The sequence below is a fragment of the Malurus melanocephalus genome, unplaced genomic scaffold (assembly GCF_030028575.1).
Source record: "Malurus melanocephalus ecotype Western Australia unplaced genomic scaffold, MMel_1.1 scaffold_1250, whole genome shotgun sequence".
NCBI classification, from domain to species: domain Eukaryota; kingdom Metazoa; phylum Chordata; class Aves; order Passeriformes; family Maluridae; genus Malurus; species Malurus melanocephalus.
Window position 1 is genome coordinate 30,745 of NW_026624482.1, and position 5,566 is coordinate 36,310.

The following is a 5,566-nucleotide window of genomic DNA, read 5'->3' on the forward strand; positions in this document are numbered from 1 at the left end:
TCCTCGTTATTGACATTTGGCTCTATGGGAACCTCGGACAGCGACAATTTGGATAAAATCGTATCTCCCACGTTTTACTTTCCCACGACGATTTGTTTTAAATTCCTGCTTTAAACTTTCCCTCTTTTCYTCTCCTCCTCCTCGGGGAGCAAAACTCCTCCTCTTTCCTTCCGTGCCATCCCCAAACCCCAGCCCTGCCCCGAACTCTCCCGGAATTCTGGAAGAATTCCCGGGGACGCGTCCGAACCTGTTCCCACAATTTTTCCTCCCACACAACTTCTCAGGGCTGCTCCCGCCGCTCGCGTTTTTACAGGTAGGGTTTACGAAGAAGAATTTAAAAAAAAAAAAAAAAAATCTGGATTTTGCCACGTATTTCAGCGTGGAATAATCTGCTTAGCACCCTGCTGAATTTTTTATATTATTTTCCTGGCAGATTCCTGTTTTTTTCAGGCAGGAAAACATTTTACTGAAACGAGGGAAAAATGAAAGGCTGAGAATAAATGGGAGTGTTAAGTGCTGGTTTAATAAGCGAAACATGTAATTAAAAGATTTATATTATATATATATATATATATTTCGGTAGGTATAGTCAACCCAAATAAGAAAATTACAGCTTCACCTTGGGAAAATTTATTCAATAATGTCTATTTCTTCATGCTAAATCCTCACATAAAAGCTGATGTAGCATTAGATTTTTTTTTTTTTTTATCCTGTAAATCAAATCTATCATTGTGATAATTTTAAAAAATGCAATAAAACCGTGCAGGGCATTTTTCTCCAAATTCCCCTGAAGTTCGAACGTAGCTTTGAATTACAGAAATGCTAAATTTAATCTCTGTAAAAGCGCTTTAAAAAWTTTAATTAAAGTATTAGAAATGAAAGTGATTAGCACAGTTACGTTAATGGTCTGTAATCACCCCTTGGTGTAGCTCCAATTAAATWAAGGATTATTAAAATAACAAAACTGCGCGTCTGGAGCTGCCCCAAGCTCACTTCCAGCCAGGATTTCCCACAGTTTTCCATGAATTCCCCCCTCCAACATCCACTGAATCCTCGGATTTTGCCATCCACACAAAAYCGATCCTAAAACCCTTTCCCCGACTGTGCCACACTTGCGATCCCGAAGTTAAATCCGCTCTCAAAACTTTTTCAAAGAGTTTTTTTCAGAATTAAAGACTGAAAATCCTCAGTATCCCATAAATCCAAAAGCCTTGGGAAAAAACCCTATTTTTATTTTTGCAACCTTCACCCGGCGCAAAAAGCACCTGCAGGAAAGTGCTCCCAAATCCCCCGGAGAATCAGAACTTTTAGACGATTAAAAGTTAAACTTTTAATCAGAACTTTTAGGCGATTAATTCTTAAAACTTTCCCGGTTTTTAGAATTTAAGAGCTCAAATCCACGCGAAAGCAGAAGGAAACTCAAAGTTTTTAAGGCTGGGGAATCCAACTTACTCAGAGAGGCGGAGAGAAGGAGTTCGGGAGAGGCAGTGAGAGGATTCTGAAGTGCAGAGGGTTTTTATATCCTCCCCTGGATGGCCCGGAGCGGCTGAGACACCCTTTTGTGTAAAGCGTTTTAATTACTCCGGGAGCAGCGATTTCTCCCGCAGTTGCAGGAATTGTTTTTCTCGCTGCTGATGATTATCTAAARCCGCGTTGGGCAATAACCCCAAAAATGCAGATGCGAGCTCGCCAAGGGCTTTTCATCTCSGAATTTCCTGCTTTTCTCCTCCTGGTGTCATTAAGGGGTAAAAAAAATGCATGGGGAATTAATGAGTTTTTTTAGCTTATCTTGGCTCAAAACGGGAGCGTGCAGGGAGTCCTGGAGATGTCGGCGGTGCCAAAATGATTTTCCTTACGGAAGCACAACCTAACACTGGGAATTTGTGTCCATCCCTCTGTCAAACCCTCGAAAATCGGGATTCTTTTCCAGAATATTGATGGGATTTACAGATGTGTTCCTAAATCAGGGCAAGGATCTGGTGCGAGCCTAAAGAGCAAAGCTCGGGGTTATCTTTGGAATAGAAATGAAGTMGTTTATGAATTATGCCAATTAAGAAATTTAAAATGAGGAGTTGATGAAAGACTTTCCATAATTTATTCTTTGTGAGGTCACAGCAGCCTGGGTCCTTTGGGATGTCATTATTGTTATTATTATTTTCATTACCATGAAATGATTTCCCTGGATGACAAACTCCCGGAGGTTTGAGATCCTCTTTGAAATCTCCTTTTTTTTCCTGATGTCTCCAGAATATTCCTGATAAGCTCCACAGCCCCGGGGGATCCCTGGAGGTGCCTCATAAAATCAGGATAATTCCTGGGATGGTTTTACCTCATTTCAATGTGGGCATTTCCACGCACAAAGGTTCCCTCCGSAGGGAAGAGGGAGTGAGCTGATCCTTGGAAAAGGGGTGTAGAGCACCGGGATTTTGGGAAGGTGCTCCCAATGGCCTCTTCTGGATCAGTTGGGTCCGTGTGGGTTCTGTTCAGCCTTTTGGGATGTCAGAGAAATCCTCAGTTTTCCAGGATTTCATTCTAATAAGGTAGGATGGGCGCTGTCTGTAAGGAGGAGCTCAAAATCCTACCAAAAACTGTCCWTTTCCTTTCCTCCCAAATTTTTCCATGCCTCTGTTGCAACCATTTGGAGTTTCTTGCTCCAAGGATGCCTTCTGAAATTCCTGTTCCAGACCGGGAGTGTTAAAGCATGGAGCAAGAAAAGAATTCACCCCAAGTGTGGAATTCTGCCCTAAAAAAGGATCCCGGTGAAGCCTCCTCAGCTGATCCCTTCATTTGGGAGTTCCCAACCCAAAAATCGAATCCTGRCTGGCAAAGCTCAGTCCCTGGAGTACAACAGGACCTGCTCTTCTCAAAATCGCCCATAACTCAGCTATCTCACACGGAATTTTCCCTTTTCCACCCAGTTTTTTGTGTTTTGTTTGTGCTCCAGTGACTGCAGTCAGTTCATCAGGAATTTTGGGGCCGGGGCGAGGGGGGGATGGATTCAAATTGATGGGGAGGATTTTTGGGTGGGAAATTGGGGAAGGAATTGTTCCCTGTGAGGGTGGGGAGGCCCTARCACAGCTTTCCCATGRAATTTAGAAATTCCCCATCCCTGGAAGTGTCCAGGACCAGGCTGGAYGGGGTTTGGAGCCACCCCAGGGTGGCGACAGGGATGGGAYCGGGTGARTTTTAAGGTCCCTTCCAGCCCAAACCATCCCGTGACGAACAAAGGGAACAAAGAGCGAGCGCAGACTGCCAACCCCACAACACAGAGCCGGGGCTCATTAAATCCTAAATGATTTTAGAAAATTACACCCCTGCGCGAGGCCGGGGCAGCGGGAACGCCGGCCGGGACGGGTTTTGTGACCGAACCGGTTCCGCGGCGCTGCCGAGCTGAGTCAGGAGCTCTGCGAACGAAGGAAAATTCAAAGGAGAAGCTTTGGGGCGGGAGCTGCGCGGCCTCATCGCCCTCGCTTGGAAGCGGCTCTGCCCTCTGACATCACCGGGACAAACGCGGGGTCAGCAGGAATTCAGCCCAAGAACCGGGATGCGGCTCCGGAGCGGTGGCAGCGCTTAATTAACGGCAATTAACGCGTCGCTCAGAGCCGGGATGCGCAGATTTCTGCGCTCTCGGGATTTCTGGTTTTGCGCAGAGCTGGTGAAAGCCGAACAATCCCCCAAAAAATCAGAGGCGGTGACCSCCGGCCCGATCGGGAGCAGGGCAGGGATGATCTCGGTTTAATYCCTGGGGGAAGATTGCCCAAGAGCAGGCGGTGCCCAGGGTGGGGATGAACCCCAAATCTGCACGGGCAAGGGATTCCTGCGTTTGTGGAACCTGCTCAGGCCCCGGAGCACGCCCAGGGTGTTCCATTCTCCAGAAAAACCTCCCGGACCCAAAATTTCCGGCAACAGGAGGAGGATTGAGCAAAAACTKCGGCTCCTGAATGGAACCATCCGCGGGGTGGGTGGGAAGCAGGGAGAATTTTCTGCGGGAATATTTGCCAGGTTGGGAGGGCAGAGCCTTCTCTGGAGATATTTTTGGTTTTGTTGGTGGGTTGTTTTTTTTTTTCCCGGAAGTTTTGCTGTTTTTTTTGTTTCTGGGGTTTTTTTGTTTTTTGTTTTTGTTTGTTTTTTTGTTTTTTTTTTCTCCCTGGTGTTTTTTTGGTTGCTAAAAAAGGGAATTTTGCTGTTAGGATGGTCCAGCCTTGTCAGCACCCCCAGGTATGGGCGGGATTGAAGCTCACTGGGTTTTTTAGTCTTTGTAGGGCTTCACAGAGCAGCCAAACGCCATAAATTCAGCAGTGGGGCCCAGAATTTGTGCTTTTTATTCACTTCTAGCTGCGACTAAACCAGATTTTAAATCCTGGACAATAATTAAGAGCTGTTGGCAGGRTAAACTCAGGGAAATAAATGGAGGAGCATAAAAAGAAAGGGAATAAAGGGAGGAGGCAGGGCTGAACTGAGATGTGTAATATAGAAATATTATAGAAACATATAAATATATAATATATAGAAATATTATGTAGACGTACATAAATACTATATAAAAGTACATGAGTATTTCATGAATTTATGCAAATTATAGACCTCATGTATAAATATGATACACAAATATTACAGATTTCTAGATTAACATATAATTACAAGAAAATTGAAACGCTGGGTTGGTCAGGGCAGAAAAGCAAATTCAATTACTTCAATGATAAAAAATCTGCTTGGAGCAGACTTTCATTCCCTGTTTTATTAACTTAATCCTGGTTTTTGGTGTCTGGGTGGAGCCCAGAGCCCCAGAGCCGAATTCCTCCAGTGACTTTCCGTCTCCCTCTGCTTGTTCCATCTGGCATTGCACAGCCTGCCTCAGTTTCCCCACAAATCCCGAGTTTTTCTTTCTCTCAGCCGCCCCAAACTCTTTGTTTTACAGCACAAAAGCGGTGCCCGTTTTCCTTTTTTGGCTTTGGAATCATGCCTACTTTTGGCCCTGGAATTATTCCCACTTTTGAGTTTGGAATTATTCACACCTGGATTTGGGAGTTTTCACATATGGATTTGGGAATTTTCACCCGCGGATTTGGACGTTTTCTACCATGGATTTGGAAGTTTTCACAAGTGGTTTTAGAAGTTTTCACCCACGGATTTGAAAGGATTCCCACTTTGAAATTATTCTGAGAGTATTCTGAGCGGATTCTGAGCGGAGGATTCCTGCTCAGCTCTCAGCAGGACGGATTTTCCACCCCCGGGGGAATCCCACACGAGGATTCCTCCAAATTTCGGGAAGGATTTCTGGCCGGAAAGCGGGAATTATTTACCCAAACCGCAGGAATGTAAACACACGATGCGGGGAGGAGCAGCCGGGTTATTTTTGGGCTTCTGTGGGAGCGGCAGCCGCATCGCCCCCGGTCCTCTTGGGGTGRTTCCAGGGTGACAAATTCCGGCCACCAACCTGCCCTGGGGGGCCGAATTTAATGGAAATTCAAACGCTCGAGGGATGGAGGTAATGGCTGCATGAACAGAGGATCGCTAATTAAGTTTTTATACCGAATTAAGTGATGTTATTACCTGATATTTGAAT